The 8,037-nt window shown below is 41.4% G+C and overlaps 1 pseudogene; it reads left to right on the top strand.

The window, feature by feature from the left end:
• The first annotated feature begins 2,571 nt into the window (after nucleotides 1–2,571).
• Nucleotides 2,572–3,736, top strand: LOC127689737 (40S ribosomal protein S15a-like; annotated as a pseudogene).
• Nucleotides 3,737–8,037: the final 4,301 nt, after the last annotated feature.

Below are 8,037 nucleotides of genomic sequence, written 5' to 3' on the forward strand. Positions count from 1 at the left end.
ACTAACAGAATGGATATAAAAACAGGATCCATCCTGCTGCATCCAAGAAACATGTCTTAAAATCAAAGATAGAAAAAGTAAAAAGATGGAAAAAGATATTCCAAACAAATGGACCTAAGAAGCAAGCTAGTGAAGCCTTAAAACTAAAAGGAATCAAAAGAGATAGGGAAAGTCACTATAGCTCATCAAAAGAAAAATCCACCAAGAGGGCATTATAATTCTTCACATCTATTCACCAAACACAAGAGCACCCAAGATCATAAAAGAAACACTACTAAGAACTAACACTTGTGACCCTCACACACTGATAGTGAGAGACTTCAATCTTCTGCTCTCACCAATAGATAGGTCATCCAGACAAAACTAAACAGAGAAATACCAGAGCTGACATTATAAACCCAATGAACTTAACAGATATTTACAGAATATTTAATTCAAAAAACCATACATTTTTCTTAGCAACTCTTGGAACATTTGATCATATACTTGGGCACAAAGCAAGAACATTGAAATAGCCCCCTGCATCCTATCTGACCATCACAGATTAAAACTGGGTATCAACCACAGAAAGCTTACAAAGTCCTGGAAACCAAACAACTCACTGCTAAATGAAAAATGCATTAAGACGAAAATTAAGAAAGAAATTAAAGACTTTCTAGAATCAAATGAACATAACTATACTGCCAACCCAAACTTACGGGACACAATGAAGACAGTTCTAAGAGGCAAGTTCCCAGCACTAAATGCCTCCCTAAAAAAAAAAAAAATTAGAGAGATTTTATATTAGAAATTTAATGGTACTCTTGAAATCTCTAGAACAAAAAGAAGTCACATCCAAAAGAAAATAATCAACTCAGGGATGAATTCAATAAAATAGAAACAAAACCAAAAAAATAAAAGATCAATAAAACGAAGAGTTGGTTCTTTGCAAAAATCAATGAGATTGACAAACTGTTATTCAAATTAATTAAAAGGCAAAGGGAGAAGATCCAAATTAATAAAATTAGAATTGAAGGAGGACCTGATGGCAGAAACCCAGGATCTAGGAAATCATGGGGACATACTTTAAAAACCTTTACCAAATTCAAAAATCTGAAAGAAATGGATAATTTTCTCAATGCATATCACTTGCCAAAGTTAAATCAAGATCAGATAAGCACTTCAAACAGACCTATAACTCCCTAGTCAACCAGAAGCAGTAATTAAAAGAAAGCCCAGGGCCAGATGAATTTAGTGACGACTTCTACCATACTTTCTTTTTTGTCTTGTTTGTTTGTCTTATTGGTTGGTTTGGGTTTTTTTGTTTGGTTGGTTGGTTGGTTGGTTTGGTTTGTTGTTTTTCAAGACAGGTTTTTCTCCATGTGGCCCTGGCTGTCCTGGAACTCACTCTGAGTCCAGGCTGGCCTTGAACTCAGAGATCTGCCTGCCTCTGCCTTCTGAGTGCTCTACTGCCTCTAGCAGACTTTCAAAAAAGAGTTAATACCAAATATTCCTCAAATTATTCCACAAAATAAAAACAATAAATATTGCCCAATTCATTTTACTAGACTACAGTTACACTGATATCCAAACCACATAAAGACCCAGCAAAGAAAGAAAATTACAGAGTGATTTCCCTTATGAACATAGATGCAAATTTTCTCAATAATATACTTACAGCCAGGCAGTGGTGGCACATGCTTTTAATCCCAACACTTGGGAGGCAGAGGCAGGCAGATTTCTGAGTTCGAGGCCAGCCTGGTCTACAGAGTGAGTTCCAGGACAACCGGGGCTATACAGAGAAACCCTGTCTCAAAAAACAAAAAAACAAAAACAAAATAACAATAACAATAATAATAATAATATACTTACAAACTGAATCCAAGTACACAACAAAAACATCACCCACCGTTATCAAGTAGTCATCATCCCAGAGATTCAGGGATGGTTTGACATATGTGAATCAATAAATGTAATCTGCCATATAAACAGACTGAAAGAACACACACACACACACAAATGGTAATCTCATTACATGCAGAAAAGGCCTTAAACAAAATCCAACACTCCTTCATGATAAAAGTCTTGGGGAGATTAGAGATACAAGGAACATATATAAACATAATAAAGGCAGTTTACAGCAACCCCATAGCTGGCATCAACTTTAATTGAGAGAAACTCAAAGCAATTCCACTAAAATCAGGAACAAGACAAAGCTGTCCCCTCTCCCCATACCCATTCAATACAGCATGAAGTCTTAGCTAGATCAATAAGACAACTGAAGGAGATAAAGGGGACACAAATTAGAAGAAAGAAGTCAAAGTACCTTTATTTGCAAATGATATGATAGTATATCTAAGTGACCCTAAAAATTCCACCAGGAACCAACCTCCTACAGCTGATAAACACTTTCAGCAAAATAGCTGGATACAAAATTAACTCCAAAAAAAGACAGTAATATATTTCTGAGAAATAAATCAGACAAACAAAACCTTTCATGGGTAGATTCAAATAATATACAGTATCTTGGGGTAACACTAGCCCCAAGTGAAAGACTTGTATGATAAACATTTTAGGACATTGAAGGCCCTCTTCCCTCGTCATCACCATGGTAGGAAGGAATGTTCTGGAGGATGTTCTCAAGAGCATCAACAGCGCTGAGAGGAGAGGCAACGGCCAGGTCCCCATCAGGCCTCGCTCCAAAGTCATCGTTCTGTTCCTAACTGTGCTGATGAGGCTACACCGCTGAGTCCAAGATCACTGACGATCACAGAGCTAGGAAGATTGTTCTGAACCTCACAGGAAGGTTGAACAAGTGTGGAATTATAAGCCCTAGATTTGATGTTCAACTCAAAGACCTAGAGAAGTGGCAGAACAATCTGCTCCCCATCACGGCAGTTTGGTTTCATTGTGTTGACAACCTCAGCTGGCATCAAGGACCATGAAGAGGCAAGACAAAAACATCCAAGAGGGAAAAATCAGTGGACTGTAAAAAAAAAAAAAAGGCATTAATATAGTAACATTGGCCATCCTACCAAAGACAATCTACAGTTCAATGCAATCCCCATCAAAATTTCAACACAGTTCCTCACAGATCTTGAAAGGACAATTTTCAGCTTCATATGTGTAGTGGTTTGAATATGCTTGGTCCCGGGGAAGTGGTACAATTAAGAGGTGTGGCATTGTTAGAGGAGGCGTGGCCTTGTTGGAGGAAGTGCATCACTGTGGGGGTGGGCTTTAAGGTCTCTATGCTCCAGCTCTGCCCAGTGTGGAAGGAGAGCCTCCTCCTGGCTTCCTCTTGAAGAGTCTCCTACTGCCTTGCGATCAAAACATAGAACTCTTTTAGCTCCTCCAGCAACGTATCTGCCTGCATGCTGCCATACTTCCCGCCCTGGTGATAATGGGCCGAACCTCTGAACACGTAAGCCCGTTCCAATTAAATGTTTTCCTTTATAAGAGTTACTTTGGTCGCGGTGTCTCTTCACAGCAACGGAAACCCTAAGACAATAAGGAAACATAAAATAATAAATAAATAAATAAATAAATAAATAAATAAATAAATAAATAAACCCTCAAGCTAGAATGCCCTTCTTTCCTTTCTGCTGGTTACTCACTCCTTGCTGTCGAAATGGGCAAGTTCATGAATCCCAGGAAAGTGGTGCTGGTCCTGGCTGTTCGCTACTCTCGACGCAAAGCCGGCATGGTGAAGAACATTGAGACGACGTCAGCTCGCACTGCCCTTACGGCCACGCCCTAGTGGCTGGAATTGACTGCTATCCCTGAAAAGTGGCAGCTGCCATGGGCAGGAAGAAGACCACCAAGCGATCCAAGATCAAGTCCTTTGTCAAAGTTTATGACGACAACCACCTCATGCCCACCGGTCCTCTGTCGATATCCCCTTGTCAACAAGGATGTGTTCAGCTTTGAACCGCTAGGGCAGGCGGGAGGCCAAGGTCAAGTTTGAGGAATGATACAAGACAGGAAGAACAAATGGTTTTTCCAGAAGCTTCACTATGGGTATATTTTTGTTTTTGTCATTAAAAACTTAAAAAGAAAAGAAAAGAAAAACTCAAGATAGCTAAAGCAATCCTGAAAAATAAAAGAACTGCTAAGGATATTGCCATCCTTGACCTCAAATTGCATTCCAGAACTATAATAATAAAAACAACATGGTATTGGCACAAAAACAGACACATTGATCAATGGGATATAATTGAACCCCCAGATATAAATCTACATACATATGGACATCTGATTTTTTTATATATATAAAGAAGCCAAAAATACACACTGGGGGCAGGGGGGAGGGAGATAGCATCTTCAACAGATTGTGTTGTCAAACTGGGCTGCTTCATATAGAAGACTCCAAATAGATCCATACTTATCACCCTGCACAAAAATTAATTCCAAATGGATCAAAGACCTCAACAAAACCAGATCCACAGAACCTGATAAAAGACAACGCCTTGGCATGGTAGACAAGTTTCTGAACAGAACACCATTAGCACAGGCACTAACAGCAACAATTAATGGATGGGATCTCATGTAATTGACAAGCTTCAGTAAGGCAAAGGACACTGTCAGTTAGACAAAGCAGCACCCTACAGAAGGGAAAAAGATTGTTATCAACAACACATCCAATAGGGGCCTAATATCCAAAATATATAAAGAACTCAAAATCTACACATCAAGAAAGCAAATAATACAATTAAAAGGGGGGGCACAGTTTTAAACAAAATTCTCAAGAGGAAACTTAAATGACCAAGAAGTGCTTTAAAGAAACATTCAACATCTTTAGTTATCAAGGAAATGCAAATCAGAACTACTTTAAGATTTCATTTTACACCCTTCAGAATGGCTAAGATCAATAAAGCAATTGACAGCTCATGATGGTAAGACAGACATGAGGATAAGGGGAACACTCCTCCATTGTTGGTACGAGACAGACATGAGGATAAGGGGAACACTCCTCCATTGTTGGTAGGAGTGCAAGCTTGTACAGTCACTATGGAAATTAGTGTAGTTAGTGTAGTGTACCTCAGAAAGATAGATCAAGCTACCTCAAGATCCAGCTCTCCCACTCTCGGGCATACACCCAAAGGATGCCTCCGTTAGCCTCCTGCAGAGACACTTACTCAGCTGTGTTCATTGCTGCTTTATTCATGATAACCAGAAACTGGAAACTGCCTAGACATCCTTCAACAGATGAATAGATTTTTTAAAAAATGTGGCGCATTTATTTACACAGTGGAATATTACTCAGCCATTAAAATAACTAAATCATGAAATTCACAGGTAAATGGATGGAGATATAATAAAATCATCCGGAGTAAGATATCCCAAGCCCAGAAAGACAAATACGGTATGTGTGCTCTCAAATATGACTATTAGCAGCACCCTACTACTTGCTTACAGTGACAACCAAGCTACAATCCATCGAACCACAAAGGTTAGGCATAGAGTAAAAAACTTGAGGGAACAGGCAGCTTTCCTTAGGAAAGGGAAATTGAATAGACAGTTGTGGATGCGGGGTGACTAGAACAGGAGGATCGAGTTGTGGAGGAGGGAATATGGGGAGAAATAACCCAAATTAATGACCATATGGGGAGAAATAACCCAAATTAATGACCATTTGAGGGGATGTACGGAAGCCTAACACAGTAGAAGCTTCCTAAGATATGTCCATATATGAAGGCAGTCTAAATGAAATCACCAAATAATGAGAGAGAGACAGAGAAAGTCAGAGAGAGAGAGAGAGAGAGAGAGATCCTTAACTAGACACCCCTTGTCACCAAATAAAGCTTCAAATCTAATTGAACTATTGTCTAAAGGAGTCCCTACACGAACCTTTCAACAACCCAGGCTGTTGCCAAGACTACAGGTTGCTCTCCACAAACTGATAGCAAGGCCCCATGGCTGAGGCTAACACCCACACCACTCCTAGAACATGAAGAAGTCGAGCTGGTGCATACACGGAGCCTTCACACCTACATTCCAGTCCTCCTTTGGTGCAGGGGGGTACACTGCATGCTACCAAAGAGAAACAGAAACACCAAGCCAGTCATAACCACGTGAGAGTCAGGGCCTGTCCTTTCTTCTTTATAATTTCATCCTACTTTTTATTTTATTTATATTTTTCTCGCCTTCTCGTGTACATTATGGTTTCCAGTCCAGTGTTTTTATGGGATTCCTGAGTGTACCAGCAAGAGGGTCTCAGTGTATCTGTTTCTTGGGCCTTTTCTTCACTTCTTTTGGTCTGTTTGTTTTGTCTTATTTTGATGTTAGTTTTCGTTTACTTATTTTATTTTATCTTATTAGTATCCCTTAGAAGATTGTTTTCTTTTTTTTTCTTTTTTTAAAAAGATTTATTTATTATTATACATAAGTATACTGTAGCTGCCTTTAGACGCACCAGAAGAGGGCGTCAGATCTCATTACAGATGGTTGTGAGCCACCATGTGGTTGCTGGGATTTGAACTCAGGACCTATGGAACAGCAGTCAGTGCTCTTAAACACTGAGCCATCTCTCCAGCCCCAGAAGATTGTTTTCTAATGAGAAACAGAAAGGGGGTAGATCCGGATAGGAGAGAAGGTGGGAGGACCCAGGAGAACCAGAGAGAGGGGAAACAATAAGTAGATATACTTGTGAGAGGGAAATCTATTTTCAATAAAGACAGAAAAGGGGAAAACCCCTCTCTAACAATGACCTACATCTGTCCTTTAACTCCATCTTCCTCTATGCTGGGATCTTGCTGGGAGGGGCGATTTCTCCATCCTTGCCACACTGTATCTGTATTTCTGTCTGTCACTCATCCAATTGAAGGTTTTTTATCTCTCTCTCTCTCTCTCTCTCTCTGTCTCTCTGTCTCTCTCTCTCTCTTTGGGGGGGGGGGGCAGGTGGCCTGAACTCACTATGTATACCAGATTGTCTGGGAATCACAGAGAGATGACTGCCTCTCTGCCTCTCTGCCCCTCTGCCCCTCTGCCCCTCTGCCCCTCTGCTCCTCTGCCTCTACTTCTGCCTCTACCTCTGCCCCTGCCCCTGCCCCTGCCTCTGCCTTTGCCTCTGCAGTGCTAGGATTAAAGGAATGGGCCACCATGTCAGACTATGAGCCAGCCTTCAAACCCCAGTCACACCTGGCCTCCTTCCTGCTCACTGACATAAACCTCTCTCCTAGCTCCTACCCAACCAGGGCCTCAGTCTTCCCCAGAAACATCCATATTGTAACGGTACACCTGGGGGATGTGAACCTGACTCGTCCTGGCACAGTGCCTGACACACAGAAAACTCAAAATCAACTTAGCATCAAATAAAGATATGCGATGCATTGCCATGTTCTGGATGCAGAAACTGCAGTTAGAAAACAATGCTTAGCTTCTCCAAGGCCTCTCACGGTCAGTGCCAGAGGCAAGGCCAAAGAATGGCCCAATTGTGATCCCCACCCTGGATTCTCTCCTGACCCCATAACTACCTACCACGCCAGAAGCCACAAGCTCTGTACTTTGTTTTGTTTCCCTTGGTTGTTTCTTTCTTTGTATCTTTGTTTTGTTCTTTGAAGCAAGATCTTGGGTAGTTCAGGACGAGTCTAAACTCACCATATAGCTGAGGGTGACTTTAAACTGGCTTCCTGTCTCCACCTCTCAAGTACAGGGATTATAGGGGTAAACCACCACACCCAACTCTGTACTTTTATTAATCACGGTATGTACCACACACCCCGAAGAATGCAGGAATATAGATGCAGGCTGAAAAGAACACCAGCCAATTACCTGCCTAAGCCCCACCCCGAAGCCTAGCCCCGCCCCGAAGCCTGGCCCCGCCCCGAAGCCTAGCCCCGCCCTGAAGCCTACCCCGCCCCAGGTTAACCACCACCCCCTCTGTGTTAAGCGCTGCCTTGCTGTTTCATGTTTGTATCATTTTTTTTCTGAGTCTCCCTAACAATGTATTTATTGTCCTTTGTTTGTTAGGCTAGCTGTGTGTTGGCTACACCATTTCCAGAACTACCAGAATCCGTGATCTCTCTTCCACGATTACCATTCTTTCTCGCCTTCCCACCC

This window comes from Apodemus sylvaticus, chromosome 7 (genome assembly GCF_947179515.1).
Source record: "Apodemus sylvaticus chromosome 7, mApoSyl1.1, whole genome shotgun sequence".
NCBI lineage: Eukaryota > Metazoa > Chordata > Mammalia > Rodentia > Muridae > Apodemus > Apodemus sylvaticus.